At 34.4% G+C, this 13,096-nt stretch overlaps 36 non-coding genes and 8 pseudogenes across 36 annotated transcripts; all 44 read left to right on the plus strand.

The window, feature by feature from the left end:
• The first annotated feature begins 89 nt into the window (after positions 1–89).
• Positions 90–208, plus strand: LOC145299888 (5S ribosomal RNA). Its single transcript, XR_013872130.1, has one exon. It is a non-coding gene; the product is annotated as a 5S ribosomal RNA (ribosomal RNA).
• Positions 209–359: 151 nt separating this feature from the next.
• On the plus strand, positions 360–478 carry LOC145300946 (5S ribosomal RNA). Its single transcript, XR_013873153.1, has one exon. It is a non-coding gene; the product is annotated as a 5S ribosomal RNA (ribosomal RNA).
• A 145-nt stretch (positions 479–623) lies between these two features.
• LOC145301059 (5S ribosomal RNA) lies at positions 624–742 on the plus strand. The gene has a single exon (XR_013873260.1). It is a non-coding gene; the product is annotated as a 5S ribosomal RNA (ribosomal RNA).
• A 144-nt stretch (positions 743–886) lies between these two features.
• Positions 887–1,005, plus strand: LOC145301111 (5S ribosomal RNA). Its single transcript, XR_013873312.1, has one exon. It is a non-coding gene; the product is annotated as a 5S ribosomal RNA (ribosomal RNA).
• Positions 1,006–1,156: 151 nt separating this feature from the next.
• Positions 1,157–1,275, plus strand: LOC145300816 (5S ribosomal RNA). The gene has a single exon (XR_013873027.1). It is a non-coding gene; the product is annotated as a 5S ribosomal RNA (ribosomal RNA).
• A 151-nt stretch (positions 1,276–1,426) lies between these two features.
• On the plus strand, positions 1,427–1,545 carry LOC145299889 (5S ribosomal RNA). The gene has a single exon (XR_013872131.1). It is a non-coding gene; the product is annotated as a 5S ribosomal RNA (ribosomal RNA).
• Positions 1,546–1,696: 151 nt separating this feature from the next.
• Positions 1,697–1,815, plus strand: LOC145301274 (5S ribosomal RNA). The gene has a single exon (XR_013873472.1). It is a non-coding gene; the product is annotated as a 5S ribosomal RNA (ribosomal RNA).
• Positions 1,816–1,960: 145 nt separating this feature from the next.
• Positions 1,961–2,079, plus strand: LOC145300994 (5S ribosomal RNA). Its single transcript, XR_013873197.1, has one exon. It is a non-coding gene; the product is annotated as a 5S ribosomal RNA (ribosomal RNA).
• A 144-nt stretch (positions 2,080–2,223) lies between these two features.
• Positions 2,224–2,341, plus strand: LOC145301081 (5S ribosomal RNA). The gene has a single exon (XR_013873282.1). It is a non-coding gene; the product is annotated as a 5S ribosomal RNA (ribosomal RNA).
• A 1,246-nt stretch (positions 2,342–3,587) lies between these two features.
• On the plus strand, positions 3,588–3,706 carry LOC145301453 (5S ribosomal RNA; annotated as a pseudogene).
• Positions 3,707–3,851: 145 nt separating this feature from the next.
• Positions 3,852–3,970, plus strand: LOC145301266 (5S ribosomal RNA). Its single transcript, XR_013873465.1, has one exon. It is a non-coding gene; the product is annotated as a 5S ribosomal RNA (ribosomal RNA).
• Positions 3,971–4,121: 151 nt separating this feature from the next.
• Positions 4,122–4,239, plus strand: LOC145300900 (5S ribosomal RNA). Its single transcript, XR_013873108.1, has one exon. It is a non-coding gene; the product is annotated as a 5S ribosomal RNA (ribosomal RNA).
• Positions 4,240–4,390: 151 nt separating this feature from the next.
• On the plus strand, positions 4,391–4,509 carry LOC145301415 (5S ribosomal RNA; annotated as a pseudogene).
• Positions 4,510–4,654: 145 nt separating this feature from the next.
• On the plus strand, positions 4,655–4,773 carry LOC145301178 (5S ribosomal RNA). Its single transcript, XR_013873379.1, has one exon. It is a non-coding gene; the product is annotated as a 5S ribosomal RNA (ribosomal RNA).
• A 145-nt stretch (positions 4,774–4,918) lies between these two features.
• Positions 4,919–5,037, plus strand: LOC145301179 (5S ribosomal RNA). Its single transcript, XR_013873380.1, has one exon. It is a non-coding gene; the product is annotated as a 5S ribosomal RNA (ribosomal RNA).
• Positions 5,038–5,187: 150 nt separating this feature from the next.
• On the plus strand, positions 5,188–5,306 carry LOC145300915 (5S ribosomal RNA). The gene has a single exon (XR_013873122.1). It is a non-coding gene; the product is annotated as a 5S ribosomal RNA (ribosomal RNA).
• Positions 5,307–5,457: 151 nt separating this feature from the next.
• Positions 5,458–5,576, plus strand: LOC145300779 (5S ribosomal RNA). The gene has a single exon (XR_013872990.1). It is a non-coding gene; the product is annotated as a 5S ribosomal RNA (ribosomal RNA).
• A 151-nt stretch (positions 5,577–5,727) lies between these two features.
• LOC145301333 (5S ribosomal RNA) lies at positions 5,728–5,846 on the plus strand (annotated as a pseudogene).
• A 151-nt stretch (positions 5,847–5,997) lies between these two features.
• Positions 5,998–6,115, plus strand: LOC145301424 (5S ribosomal RNA; annotated as a pseudogene).
• Positions 6,116–6,260: 145 nt separating this feature from the next.
• On the plus strand, positions 6,261–6,379 carry LOC145300995 (5S ribosomal RNA). The gene has a single exon (XR_013873198.1). It is a non-coding gene; the product is annotated as a 5S ribosomal RNA (ribosomal RNA).
• Positions 6,380–6,524: 145 nt separating this feature from the next.
• On the plus strand, positions 6,525–6,643 carry LOC145301180 (5S ribosomal RNA). Its single transcript, XR_013873381.1, has one exon. It is a non-coding gene; the product is annotated as a 5S ribosomal RNA (ribosomal RNA).
• A 150-nt stretch (positions 6,644–6,793) lies between these two features.
• Positions 6,794–6,912, plus strand: LOC145300657 (5S ribosomal RNA). Its single transcript, XR_013872871.1, has one exon. It is a non-coding gene; the product is annotated as a 5S ribosomal RNA (ribosomal RNA).
• A 151-nt stretch (positions 6,913–7,063) lies between these two features.
• LOC145300780 (5S ribosomal RNA) lies at positions 7,064–7,182 on the plus strand. Its single transcript, XR_013872991.1, has one exon. It is a non-coding gene; the product is annotated as a 5S ribosomal RNA (ribosomal RNA).
• A 151-nt stretch (positions 7,183–7,333) lies between these two features.
• LOC145301437 (5S ribosomal RNA) lies at positions 7,334–7,452 on the plus strand (annotated as a pseudogene).
• A 151-nt stretch (positions 7,453–7,603) lies between these two features.
• Positions 7,604–7,722, plus strand: LOC145299363 (5S ribosomal RNA). Its single transcript, XR_013871622.1, has one exon. It is a non-coding gene; the product is annotated as a 5S ribosomal RNA (ribosomal RNA).
• A 145-nt stretch (positions 7,723–7,867) lies between these two features.
• On the plus strand, positions 7,868–7,986 carry LOC145300996 (5S ribosomal RNA). Its single transcript, XR_013873199.1, has one exon. It is a non-coding gene; the product is annotated as a 5S ribosomal RNA (ribosomal RNA).
• A 150-nt stretch (positions 7,987–8,136) lies between these two features.
• On the plus strand, positions 8,137–8,255 carry LOC145301025 (5S ribosomal RNA). Its single transcript, XR_013873228.1, has one exon. It is a non-coding gene; the product is annotated as a 5S ribosomal RNA (ribosomal RNA).
• A 145-nt stretch (positions 8,256–8,400) lies between these two features.
• Positions 8,401–8,519, plus strand: LOC145301339 (5S ribosomal RNA; annotated as a pseudogene).
• A 150-nt stretch (positions 8,520–8,669) lies between these two features.
• Positions 8,670–8,788, plus strand: LOC145301043 (5S ribosomal RNA). The gene has a single exon (XR_013873245.1). It is a non-coding gene; the product is annotated as a 5S ribosomal RNA (ribosomal RNA).
• A 151-nt stretch (positions 8,789–8,939) lies between these two features.
• Positions 8,940–9,058, plus strand: LOC145301249 (5S ribosomal RNA). The gene has a single exon (XR_013873449.1). It is a non-coding gene; the product is annotated as a 5S ribosomal RNA (ribosomal RNA).
• Positions 9,059–9,203: 145 nt separating this feature from the next.
• On the plus strand, positions 9,204–9,322 carry LOC145301015 (5S ribosomal RNA). The gene has a single exon (XR_013873218.1). It is a non-coding gene; the product is annotated as a 5S ribosomal RNA (ribosomal RNA).
• Positions 9,323–9,473: 151 nt separating this feature from the next.
• Positions 9,474–9,592, plus strand: LOC145300938 (5S ribosomal RNA). Its single transcript, XR_013873145.1, has one exon. It is a non-coding gene; the product is annotated as a 5S ribosomal RNA (ribosomal RNA).
• Positions 9,593–9,738: 146 nt separating this feature from the next.
• LOC145301295 (5S ribosomal RNA) lies at positions 9,739–9,856 on the plus strand. The gene has a single exon (XR_013873492.1). It is a non-coding gene; the product is annotated as a 5S ribosomal RNA (ribosomal RNA).
• Positions 9,857–10,000: 144 nt separating this feature from the next.
• On the plus strand, positions 10,001–10,119 carry LOC145301336 (5S ribosomal RNA; annotated as a pseudogene).
• Positions 10,120–10,269: 150 nt separating this feature from the next.
• On the plus strand, positions 10,270–10,388 carry LOC145300504 (5S ribosomal RNA). The gene has a single exon (XR_013872722.1). It is a non-coding gene; the product is annotated as a 5S ribosomal RNA (ribosomal RNA).
• Positions 10,389–10,804: 416 nt separating this feature from the next.
• On the plus strand, positions 10,805–10,923 carry LOC145299365 (5S ribosomal RNA). Its single transcript, XR_013871624.1, has one exon. It is a non-coding gene; the product is annotated as a 5S ribosomal RNA (ribosomal RNA).
• A 149-nt stretch (positions 10,924–11,072) lies between these two features.
• On the plus strand, positions 11,073–11,191 carry LOC145300919 (5S ribosomal RNA). Its single transcript, XR_013873126.1, has one exon. It is a non-coding gene; the product is annotated as a 5S ribosomal RNA (ribosomal RNA).
• A 145-nt stretch (positions 11,192–11,336) lies between these two features.
• Positions 11,337–11,455, plus strand: LOC145301165 (5S ribosomal RNA). Its single transcript, XR_013873366.1, has one exon. It is a non-coding gene; the product is annotated as a 5S ribosomal RNA (ribosomal RNA).
• A 145-nt stretch (positions 11,456–11,600) lies between these two features.
• On the plus strand, positions 11,601–11,719 carry LOC145301016 (5S ribosomal RNA). Its single transcript, XR_013873219.1, has one exon. It is a non-coding gene; the product is annotated as a 5S ribosomal RNA (ribosomal RNA).
• Positions 11,720–11,870: 151 nt separating this feature from the next.
• LOC145299996 (5S ribosomal RNA) lies at positions 11,871–11,989 on the plus strand. Its single transcript, XR_013872236.1, has one exon. It is a non-coding gene; the product is annotated as a 5S ribosomal RNA (ribosomal RNA).
• A 145-nt stretch (positions 11,990–12,134) lies between these two features.
• On the plus strand, positions 12,135–12,253 carry LOC145301170 (5S ribosomal RNA). Its single transcript, XR_013873371.1, has one exon. It is a non-coding gene; the product is annotated as a 5S ribosomal RNA (ribosomal RNA).
• A 151-nt stretch (positions 12,254–12,404) lies between these two features.
• On the plus strand, positions 12,405–12,523 carry LOC145300920 (5S ribosomal RNA). The gene has a single exon (XR_013873127.1). It is a non-coding gene; the product is annotated as a 5S ribosomal RNA (ribosomal RNA).
• A 151-nt stretch (positions 12,524–12,674) lies between these two features.
• On the plus strand, positions 12,675–12,793 carry LOC145299366 (5S ribosomal RNA). The gene has a single exon (XR_013871625.1). It is a non-coding gene; the product is annotated as a 5S ribosomal RNA (ribosomal RNA).
• Positions 12,794–12,944: 151 nt separating this feature from the next.
• On the plus strand, positions 12,945–13,063 carry LOC145301445 (5S ribosomal RNA; annotated as a pseudogene).
• Positions 13,064–13,096: the final 33 nt, after the last annotated feature.

The following is a 13,096-nucleotide window of genomic DNA, read 5'->3' on the forward strand; positions in this document are numbered from 1 at the left end:
TAAAAAAACAAAAAACAAAATATCATTACATTATCAGATTTCGTAAATAAATATTGAAATTGTAATAGTTAAAATTATCGCACGTCTTCGCTTACGGCCATATCACGTTGAAAACACCGGTTCTCGTCCGATCCCCGAAGTTAAGCAACGTAGAGCCTGGTCAGTACTTAGATGGATGACCGCTTGGGAATACCAGGTGCTGTAAGCATTTCCCCTGAATTTTTGGAAAAACTCATAAAAATGCGTTCGATTTTAATGTAAAATATTAGATAAAAAAGCAAAAAACAAAATATCATTACATTATCAGATTTCGTAAATAAATATTGAAATTGTTATAGTTAAAATTATGGGACGTCTTCGCTTACGGCCATATCGCGTTGAAAACACCGGTTCTCGTCTGATCCGCGAAGTTAAGCAACGTAGAGCCTGGTCAGTACTTAGATGGGTGACCGCTTGGGAATACCAGGTGCTGTAAGCATTTCCTTTGAATTTTTGGAAAAACTCATAAAAATGCGTTTTATTTTAATGTAAAATATTAGGTAAAAAAAAAAAAATATCATTACATTATCAAATTTCGTAAATAAATATTGAAATTGTAATAGTTAAAATTATCGCACGTCTTCGCTTACGGCCATATCACGTTGAAAACACCGGTTCTCGTCCGATCCCCGAAGTTAAGCAACGTAGAGCCGTGTCAGTACTTAGATGGCTGACCGCTTGGGAATACCAGGTGCTGTAAGCATTTCCCCTGAATGTTTGGAAAAACTCATAAAAATGCGTTCGATTTTAATGTAAAATATTAGATAAAAAAACAAAATATCATTACATTATCAGATTTGGTAAATAAATATTGAAATTGTAATAGTTAAAATTATCGCACATCTTCGCTTACGGCCATATCACGTTGAAAACACCGGTTCTCGTCCGATCCCCGAAGTTAAGCAACGTAGAGCCGTGTCAGTCCTTAGATGGGTGACCGCTTGGGAATACCAGGTGCTGTAAGCATTTCCCCTGAATGTTTGGAAAAACTCATAAAAATGCGTTCGATTTTAATGTAAAATATTAGATAAAAAAACAAAAAACAAAATATCATTACATTATCAAATTTCGTAAATAAATATTGAAATTGTAATAGTTAAAATTATCGCACGTCTTCGCTTACGGCCATATCACGTTGACAACACCGGTTCTCGTCCGATCCCCGAAGTTAAGCAACGTAGAGCCGTGTCAGTACTTAGATGGGTGACCGCTTGGGAATACCAGGTGCTGTAAGCATTTCCCCTGAATGTTTGGAAAAACTCATAAAAATGCGTTCGATTTTAATGTAAAATATTAGATAAAAAAACAAAAAACAAAATATCATTACATTATCAGATTTCGTAAATAAATATTGAAATTGTAATAGTTAAAATTATCGCACGTCTTCGCTTACGGCCATATCACGTTGAAAACACCGGTTCTCGTCCGATCCCCGAAGTTAAGCAACGTAGAGCCTGGTCAGTACTTAGATGGATGACCGCTTGGGAATACCAGGTGCTGTAAGCATTTCCCCTGAATTTTTGGAAAAACTCATAAAAATGCGTTCGATTTTAATGTAAAATATTAGATAAAAAAACAAACAACAAAATATCATTACATTATCAGATGTCGTAAATAAATATTGAAATTGTTATAGTTAAAATTATGGGACGTCTTCGCTTACGGCCATATCACGTTGAAAACACCGGTTCGCGTCTGATCCGCGAAGTTAAGCAACGTAGAGCCTGGTCAGTACTTAGATGGGTGACCGCTTGGGAATACCAGGTGCTGTAAGAATTTCCTTTGAATTTTTGGAAAAACTCATAAAAATGCGTTTTATTTTAATGTAAAATATTAGGTAAAAAAAACAAAATATCATTACATTATCAAATTTCGTAAATAAATATTGAAATTGTAATAGTTAAAATTATCGCACATCTCTGCTTACGGCCATATCACGATGAAAACACCGGTTCTCGTCCGATCCCCGAAGTTAAGCAACGTAGAGCCGTGTCAGTACTTAGATGGGTGACCGCTTGGGAATACCAGGTGCTGTAAGCATTTCCCCTGAATCTTTGGAAAAACTCATAAAAATGCGTTCGATTTTAATGTAAAATATTAGATAAAAAAACAAAATATCATTACATTATCAGATTGCGTAAATAAATATTGAAATTGTAATAGTTAAAATTATCGCACGTCTTCGCTTACGGCCATATCACGTTGAAAACACCGGTTCTCGTCCGATCCCCGAAGTTAAGCAACGTAGAGCCTGGTCAGTACTTAGATGGGTGACCGCTTGGGAATACCAGGTGCTGTAGCAGTATCAGAATTTTTGTAGGAATTTTTGACACCCCTAACACGAAACTGCGAATACAATATAAAAATCTCGTAATTTCTCTGTTAAAAGTGGGTTATTTATTTTCTTTATGGATTATACTTCCAAAATAAACTATTACAGTTGTTTTAAAAGTAATAAAAATATATTTATTTTTTTTTAAAACAGTAATGAATTTTCCGAACTCAATATTTTTCAATTTTTAAACTCAATATTTTTAAATTTTTAAATTTTAAAAATCTATCAAAATTTTTCTATTGATTCTATTTTTACGATATTTTCAGGGTCAATGTGAAATTTTATGTTCTTTCCAATAAACCGAATATAATATTTTAGACAAACGTTTTTTTTAAATTCACGCCCCCCCATTTTCACGCCCCCCCCCATTTTCACGCCCCCCCCCATTTTGAAATGTCTATTAAAAAGTAAATAATTAATTTATGTTTAATAGGTTTATATATCACAAATTGAAGAGAAAAGGTCAATAAATAATATATTCAAATTTAAAACAAAAAAAAAATCAGTTTTTTAGAAATTTACCTGTAAAGTCCGAAGTTTAAAACCTTATTTTATAAGAACACATTTTTTCTTTTTGTCTTTTTTTTTTTTTTTTAATGAAACCTTGGTCCTTGCTCCTTTAATTGAAAAAAAAATTAGGGCTTGAATTACATTTTTCGAGGAGTTATAAGCTTAGAAAGATAGGGGGTCGAATAATTTACGCCTCTCATTTTGAAATGTCTATTAAAAAGTAAATAATTAATTTATGTTTAATAGGTTTATATATCACAAATTGAAGAGAAAAGGTCAATAAATAATATATTCAAATTTAAAACAAAAAAAAAATCAGTTTTTTAGAAATTTACCTGTAAAGTCCGAAGTTTAAAACCTTTTAAAAAAAAAAAAACACATTGTTTTGTTTTGTTTTTTTTTTAAATAAAACCTTGGTCCTTACTCCTTTAATTGAAAAAAAAAATTAGGGCTTGAATTACATTTTTCGAGGAGTTATAAGCTTGGAAAGATGGGGTGGAATTATTCACTATTTTCACGAAATTTCTGACACTGCTACAGGTGCTGTAAGCATTTCCCCTGAATTTTTGGAAAAACTCATAAAAACGCGTTCGATTTTAATGTAAAATATTAGATAAAAAAACAAAAAACAAAATATCATTACATTATCAGATTTCGTAAATAAATATTGAAATTGTTATAGTTAAAATTATCGCACGTCTTCGCTTACGGTCATATCACGTTGAAAACACCGGTTCGCGTCTGATCCGCGAAGTTAAGCAACGTAGAGCCGTGTCAGTACTTAGATGGGTGACCGCTTGGGAATACCAGGTGATGTAAGCACTTCCTTTGAATTTTTGGAAAAACTCATAAAAATGCGTTTTATTTTAATGTAAAATATTAGGTAAAAAAAACAAAATATGAGTACATTATCAGATTTCGTAAATAAATATTGAAATTGTAATAGTTCAAATTATCGCACGTCTCTGCTTACGGCCATATCACGTTGACAACACCGGTTCTCGTCCGATCCTCGAAGTTAAGCAACGTAGAGCCGTGTCAGTACTTAGATGGGTGACCGCTTAGGAATACCAGGTGCTGTAAGCATTTACCCTGAATTTTTGGAAAAACTCATAAAAATGCGTTCGATTTTAATGTAAAATATTAGATAAAAAAGCAAAAAACAAAATATCATTACATTATCAGATTTCGTAAATAAATATTAAAATTGTAATAGTTAAAATTATGGGACGTCTTCGCTTACGGCCATATCACGTTGAAAACACCGGTTCTCTTCGATCCCCGAAGTTAAGCAACGTAGAGCCTGGTCAGTACTTAGATGGGTGACCGCTTGGGAATACCAGGTGCTGTAAGCATTTCCCCTGAATTTTTGGAAAAACTCATAAAAATGCGTTCGATTTTAATGTAAAATATTAGATAAAAAAACAAAAAACAAAATATCATTACATTATCAGATTTCGTAAATAAATATTGAAATTGTTATAGTTAAAATTATGGGACGTCTTCGCTTACGGCCATATCGCGTTGAAAACACCGGTTCTCGTCTGATCCGCGAATTTAAGCAACGTAGAGCCTGGTCAGTACTTAGATGGGTGACCGCTTGGGAATACCAGGTGCTATAAGCATTTCCTTTGAATTTTTGGAAAAACTCATAAAAATGCGTTTTTTTTTAATGTAAAATATTAGGTAAAAAAAACAAAATATCATTACATTATCAGATTTGGTAAATAAATATTGGAATTGTAATAGTTAAAATTATCGCACGTCTCTGCTTACGGCCATATCACGTTTAAAACACCGGTTCTCGTCCGATCCTCGAAGTTAAGCAACGTAGAGCCGTGTCAGTACTTAGATGGGTGACCGCTTGGGAATACCAGGTGCTGTAAGCATTTCGTTTGAATTTTTGGAAAAACTCATAAAAATGCGTTTTATTTTAATGTAAAATATGAGGTAAAAAAAACAAAATATCATTACATTATCAAATTTCGTAAATAAATATTGAAATTGTAATAGTTAAAATTATCGCACATCTCTGCTTACGGCCATATCACGTTTAAAACACCGGTTCTCGTCCGATCCTCGAAGTTAAGCAACGTAGAGCCGTGTCAGTACTTAGATGGGTGACCGCTTGGGAATACCAGGTGCTGTAAGCATTTACCCTGAATTTTTGGAAAACTCATAAAAATGCGTTCGATTTTAATGTAAAATATTAGATAAAAAAACAAAAAACAAAATATCATTACATTATAAGATTTGGTAAATAAATATTGAAATTGTAATAGTTAAAATTATCGCACGTCTTCGCTTACGGCCATATCACGTTGAAAACACCGGTTCTCGTCCGATCCCCGAAGTTAAGCAACGTAGAGCCGTGTCAGTACTTAGATGGGTGACCGCTTGGGAATACCAGGTACTGTAAGCATTTTCTTTGAATCTTTGGAAAAACTCATAAAAATGCGTTCGATTTTAATGTAAAATATAAGATAAAAAAACAAAAAACAAAATATCATTACATTATCAGATTTCGTAAATAAATATTGAAATTGTAATAGTTAAAATTATCGCACGTCTTCGCTTACGGCCATATCACGTTGAAAACACCGGTTCTCGTCCGATCCCCGATGTTAAGCAACGTAGAGCCTGGTCAGTACTTAGATGGGTGACCGCTTGGGAATAGCAGGTGCTGTAAGCATTTCCCCTGAATTTTTGGAAAAACTCATAAAAATGCGTTCGATTTTAATGTAAAATATTAGATAAAAAAACAAAAAACAAAATATGAGTACATTATCAGATTTCGTAAATAAATATTGAAATTGTAATAGTTAAAATTATCGCACGTCTTCGCTTACGGCCATATCACGTTGAAAACACCGGTTCTCCTCCGATCCCCGAAGTTAAGCAACGTAGAGCCGTGTAAGTACTTAGATGGCTGACCGCTTGGAAATACCAGGTGCTGTAAGCATTTCCCCAGAAGGTTTGGAAAAACTCATAAAAATGCGTTCGATTTTAATGTAAAATATTAGATAAAAAAACAAAAAACAAAATATCATTACATTATCAGATTTCGTAAATAAATATTGAAATTGTTATAGTTAAAATTATCGCACGTCTTCGCTTACGGCCATATCACGTTGAAAACACCGGTTCTCGTCCGATCCCCGAAGTGTAGAACGTAGAGCCTGGTCAGTACTTAGATGGGTGACCGCTTGAGAATACCAGGTGCTGTAAGCATTTCCCCTGAATGTTTGGAAAAACTCATAAAAATGCGTTTTATTTTAATGTAAAATATTAGGTAAAAAAAACAAAATATCATTACATTATCAAATTTCGTAAATAAATATTGAAATTGTAATAGTTAAAATTATCGCACATCTCTGCTTACGGCCATATCACGATGAAAACACCGGTTCTCGTCCGATCCCCGAAGTTAAGCAACGTAGAGCCGTGTCAGTACTTAGATGGGTGACCGCTTGGGAATACCAGGTGCTGTAAGCATTTCGTTTGAATTTTTGGAAAAACTCATAAAAATGCGTTTTATTTTAATGTAAAATATGAGGTAAAAAAAACAAAATATCATTACATTATCAAATTTCGTAAATAAATATTGAAATTGTAATAGTTAAAATTATCGCACATCTCTGCTTACGGCCATATCACGTTTAAAACACCGGTTCTCGTCCGATCCTCGAAGTTAAGCAACGTAGAGCCGTGTCAGTACTTAGATGGGTGACCGCTTGGGAATACCAGGTGCTGTAAGCATTTACCCTGAATTTTTGGAAAACTCATAAAAATGCGTTCGATTTTAATGTAAAATATTAGATAAAAAAACAAAACACAAAATATCATTACATTATAAGATTTGGTAAATAAATATTGAAATTGTAATAGTTAAAATTATCGCACGTCTTCGCTTACGGCCATATCACGTTGAAAACACCGGTTCTCGTCCGATCCCCGAAGTTAAGCAACGTAGAGCCCTGTCAGTACTTAGATGGGTGACCGCTTGGGAATACCAGGTGCTGTAAGCATTTCCCCTGAATCTTTGGAAAAACTCATAAAAATGCGTTCGATTTTAATGTAAAATATTAGATAAAAAAACAAAAAACAAAATATCATTACATTATCAGATTTCGTAAATAAATATTGAAATTGTAATAGTTAAAATTATCGCACGTCTTCGCTTACGGCCATATCACGTTGAAAACACCGGTTCTCGTCCGATCCCCGATGTTAAGCAACGTAGAGCCTGGTCAGTACTTAGATGGGTGACCGCTTGGGAATAGCAGGTGCTGTAAGCATTTCCCCTGAATTTTTGGAAAAACTCATAAAAATGCGTTCGATTTTAATGTAAAATATTAGATAAAAAAACAAAAAACAAAATATGAGTACATTATCAGATTTCGTAAATAAATATTGAAATTGTAATAGTTAAAATTATCGCACGTCTTCGCTTACGGCCATATCACGTTGAAAACACCGGTTCTCGTCCGATCCCCGAAGTTAAGCAACGTAGAGCCGTGTCAGTACTTAGATTGCTGACCGCTTGGAAATACCAGGTGCTGTAAGCATTTCCCCAGAAGGTTTGGAAAAACTCATAAAAATGCGTTCGATTTTAATGTAAAATATTAGATAAAAAAACAAAAAACAAAATATCATTACATTATCAGATTTCGTAAATAAATATTGAAATTGTTATAGTTAAAATTATCGCACGTCTTCGCTTACGGCCATATCACGTTGAAAACACCGGTTCTCGTCCGATCCCCGAAGTTAAGCAACGTAGAGCCTGGTCAGTACTTAGATGGGTGACCGCTTGGGAATACCAGGTGCTGTAAGCATTTCCCCTGAATTTTTGGAAAAACTCATAAAAATGCGTTCGATTTTAATGTAAAATATTAGGTAAAAAAAACAAAATATCATTACATTATCAAATTTCGTAAATAAATATTGACATTGTAATAGTTAAAATTATCGCACATCTCTGCTTACGGCCATATCACGATGAAAACACCGGTTCTCGTCCGATCCCCGAAGTTAAGCAACGTAGAGCCGTGTCAGTACTTAGATGGGTGACCGCTTGGGAATACCAGGTGCTGTAAGCATTTACCCTGAATTTTTGGAAAACTCATAAAAATGCGTTCGATTTTAATGTAAAATATTAGATAAAAAAACAAAACACAAAATATCATTACATTATCAGATTTCGTAAATAAATATTGAAATTGTAATAGTTAAAATTATCGCACGTCTTCGCTTACGGCCATATCACGTTGAAAACACCGGTTCTCGTCCGATCCCCGTAGTTAAGCAACGTAGAGCCGTGTCAGTACTTAGATGGGTGACCGCTTGGGAATATCAGGTGCTGTAAGCATTTCCTTTGAATTTTTTGAAAAACTCATAAAAATGCGTTTTATTTTAATGTAAAATATTAGGTAAAAAAAACAAAATATCATTACATTATCAGATTTCGTAAATAAATATTGAAATTGTAATAGTTAAAATTATCGCACGTCTTCGCTTACGGCCATATCACGTTGAAAACACCGGTTCTCGTCTGATCCCCGAAGTCAAGCAACATAGAGCCTGGTCAGTACTTAGATGGCTGACCGCTTGGAAATACCAGGTGCTGTAAGCATTTCCCCTGAATTTTTGGAAAAACTCATAAAAATGCGTTCGATTTTAATGTAAAATATTAGGTAAAAAAAAACAAATAAAGTATCATTACATTATCAGATTTCGTAAATAAATATTGAAATTGTAATAGTTAAAATTATCGCACGTCTTCGCTTACGGCCATATCGCGTTGAAAACACCGGTTCTCGTCCGATCCCCGAAGTTAAGAAACGTAGAGCCTGGTCAGTACTTAGATGGGTGACCGCTTGGGAATACCAGGTGATGTAAGCATTTACCCTGAATTTTTGGAAACACTCATAAAAATGCGTTCGATTTAAATGTAAAATATTAGATAAAAAAGCAAAAAACAAAATATCATTACATTATCAGATTTCGTAAATAAATATTGAAATTGTTATAGTTAAAATTATGGGACGTCTTCGCTTACGGCCATATCACGTTGAAAACACCGGTTCTCGTCCGATCCCCGAAGTTAAGCAACGTAGAGCCGTGTCAGTACTTAGATGGGTGACCGCTTGTGAATACCAGGTGCTGGAAGCATTTCCTTTGAATTTTTGGAAAAGCTCATAAAAATGCGCTTTATTTTAATGTAAAATATGAGGTAAAAAAAACAAAATATCATTACATTATCAAATTTCGTAAATAAATATTGAAATTGTAATAGTTAAAATTATCGCACGTCTCTGCTTACGGCCATATCACGTTGAAAACACCGGTTCTCGTCCGATCCTCGAAGTTAAGCAACGTAGAGCCGTGTCAGTACTTAGATGGGTGACCGCTTGGGAATACCAGGTGCTGTAAGCATTTACCCTGAATTTTTGGAAAAACTCATAAAAATGCGTTCGATTTTAATGTAAAATATTAGATAAAACAACAAAAAACAAAATATCATTACATTATCAGATTTCGTAAATAAATATTAAAATTGTAATAGTTAAAATTATCGCACGTCTTCGCTTACGGCCATATCACGTTGAAAACACCGGTTCTCGTCCGATCCCCGAAGTTAAGAAACGTAGAGCCTGGTCAGTACTTAGATGGGTGACCGCTTGGGAATACCAGGTGCTGTAAGGATTTCCTTTGAATTTTTGGAAAAACTCATAAAAATGCGTTCGATTTTAATGTAAAATATTAGGTAAAAAAAAACAAAATATCATTACATTATCAAATTTCGTAAATAAATATTGAAATTGTAATAGTTAAAATTATTGCACATCTCTGCTTACGGCCATATCACGATGAAAACACCGGTTCTCGTCCGATCCCGAAGTTAAGCAACGTAGAGCCGTGTCAGTACTTAGATGGGTGACCGCTTGGGAATACCAGGTGCTGTAAGCATTTACCCTGAATTTTTGGAAAACTCATAAAAATGCGTTTTATTTTAATGTAAAATATTAGGTAAAAAAAACAAAATATCATTACATTATCAAATTTCGTAAATAAATATTGAAATTGTAATAGTTAAAATTATCGCACATCTCTGCTTACGGCCATATCACGATGAAAACACCGGTTCTCGTCCGATCCCCGAAATTAAGCAACGAAGAGCCGTGTCAGTACTTAGATGGGTGACCGCTTGGGAATACCAGGTGCTGTAAGCATTTACCCTGAATTTTTGGAAAACTCATAAAAATGCGTTCGATTTTAATGTAAAATATTAGATAAAAAAACAAAAAACAAAATATCATTACATTATCAGATTTCGGAAATAAATATTGAAATTGTAATAGTTAAAATTATCGCACGTCTTCGCTTACGGCCATATCACGTTGAAAACACCGGTTCTCGTCCGATCCCCGAAGTTAAGCAACGTAGAGCCGTGTCAGTACTTAGATGGGTGACCGCTTGGGAATACCAGGTGCTGTAAGCATTTCCTTTGAATTTTTGGAAAAACTCATAAAAATGCGTTTTATTTTAATGTAAAATATTAGGTAAAAAAAACAAAATATCATTACATTATCAGATTTCGTAAATAAATATTGAAATTGTAATAGTTAAAATTATCGCACGTCTTCGCTTACGGCCATATCACGTTGAAAACACCGGTTCTCGTCCGTTTTTCCGTGAAGTCAAGCAACATAGAGCCTTGTCAGTACTTAGATTGCTGACCGCTTGGAAATACCAGGTGCTGTAAGCATTTCCCCGGAATTTTTGGAAAAACTCATAAAAATGCGTTCGATTTTAATGTAAAATATTAGGTAAAAAAAACAAATAAAGTATCATTAAATTATCAGATTTCGTAAATAAATATTGAAATTGTAATAGTTAAAATTATGGCACGTCTTCGCTTACGGCCATATCACGTTGAAAACACCGGTTCTCGTCCGATCCCCGAAGTTAAGCAACGTAGAGCCTGGTCAGTACTTAGATGGGTGACCGCTTGGGAATACCAGGTGCTGTAAGCATTTCCCCTGAATTTTTGGAAAAACTCATAAAAATGCGTTCGATTTTAATGTAAAATATTAGGTAAAAAAAACAAATGAAGTATCATTAAATTATCAGATTTCGTAAATAAATATTGAAATTGTAATAGTTAAAATTATCGCACGTCTTCGCTTACGGCCATATCACGTTGAAAACACCGGTTCTCGTCCGATCCCCGAAGTTAAGCAACGTAGAGCCGTGTCAGTACTTAGATGGGTGACCACTTGGGAATAGCAGGTGCTGTAAGCATTTCCCCTGAATATTTGGAAAAACTCATAAAAATGCGTTTTATTTTAATGTAAAATATTAGGTAAAAAAAACAAAAAATCATTACATTATCAAATTTCGTAAATAAATATTGAAATTGTAATAGTTAAAATTATCGCACGTCTCTGCTTACGGCCATATCACGGTGAAAACACCGGTTCTCGTCCGATCCCCGAAGTTAAGCAACGTAGAGCCTGGTCAGTACTTAGATGGGTGACCGCTTGTGAATACCAGGTGCTGGAAGCATTTCCTTTGAATTTTTGGAAAAGCTCATAAAAACGCGCTTTATTTTAATGTAAAATATGAGGTAAAAAAAACAAAATATCATTACATTACCAAATTTCGTAAATAAATATTGAAATTGTAATAGTTAAAATTATCGCACGTCTCTGCTTACGGCCATATCACGTTGAAAACACCGGTTCTCGTCCGATCCTCGAAGTTAAGCAACGTAGAGCCGTGTCAGTACTTAGATGGGTGACCGCTTGGGAATACCAGGTGCTGTAAGCATTTCCCCTGAATTTTTGGAAAAACTCATAAAAATGCGTTCGATTTTAATGTAAAATATTAGATAAAACAACAAAAAACAAAATATCATTACATTATCAGATTTCGTAAATAAATATTAAAATTGTAATAGTTAAAATTATGGGACGTCTTCGCTTACGGCCATATCACGTTGAAAACACCGGTTCTCGTCCGATCCCCGAAGTTAAGCAACGTAGAGTCTGGTCAGTACTTAGATGGGTGACCGCTTGGGAATACCAGGTGCTGTAAGCATTTCCTTTGAATTTTTGGAAAAACTCATAAAAATGCGTTCGATTTTAATGTAAAATATTAGGTAAAAAAAACAAAATATCATTACATTATCAAATTTCGTAAATAAATATTGAAATTGTAATAGTTAAAATTATCGCACATCTCTGCTTACGGCCATATCACGATGAAAACACCGGTTCTCGTACGATCCCCGAAGTTAAGCAACGTAGAGCCGTGTCAGTACTTAGATGGGTGACCGCTTGGGAATACCAGGTGCTGTAAGCATTTCCCCTGAATCTTTGGAAAAACTCATAAAAATGCGTTCGATTTTAATGTAAAATATTAGATAAAAAAACAAAAAACAAAATATCATTACATTATCAGATTTGGTAAATAAATATTGAAATTGTAATAGTTAAAATTATCGCACGTCTTCGCTTACGGCCATATCACGTTGAAAACACCGGTTCTCGTCCGATCCCCGAAGTTAAGCAACGTAGAGCCGTGTCAGTACTTAGATGGGTGACCACTTGGGAATAGCAGGTGCTGTAAGCATTTCCCCTGAATGTTTGGAAAAACTCATAAAAATGCGTTCGATTTTAATGTAAAATATTAGATAAAAAAACAAAAAACAAAATATCATTATATTATCAGATTTCGTAAATAAATATTGAAATTGTAATAGTTAAAATTATCGCACGTCTTCGCTTACGGCCATATCACGTTGAAAACACCGGTTCTCGTCCGATCCCCGAAGTTAAGCAACGTAGAGCCTGGTCAGTACTTAGATGGGTGACCGCTTGGGAATACCAGGTGCTGTAAGCATTTCCCCTGAATTTTTGGAAAAACTCATAAAAATGCGTTCGATTTTAATGTAAAATATTAGATAAAAAAACAAAAAACAAAATATCATTACATTATCAGATTTCGTAAATAAATATTGAAATTGTTATAGTTAAAATTATGGGACGTCTTCGCTTACGGCCATATCACGTTGAAAACACCGGTTCGCGTCTGATCCGCGAAGTTAAGCAACGTAGAGCCGTGTCAGTACTTAGATGGGTGACCGCTTGGGAATACCAGGTGATGTAAGCATTTCCTTGGATTTTTGTGAAAACTCATAAAAAT

Source organism: Euprymna scolopes, chromosome 18, assembly GCF_053919585.1.
Source record: "Euprymna scolopes isolate OS-2025 chromosome 18, ASM5391958v1, whole genome shotgun sequence".
In the NCBI taxonomy this organism is placed as follows: domain Eukaryota; kingdom Metazoa; phylum Mollusca; class Cephalopoda; order Sepiida; family Sepiolidae; genus Euprymna; species Euprymna scolopes.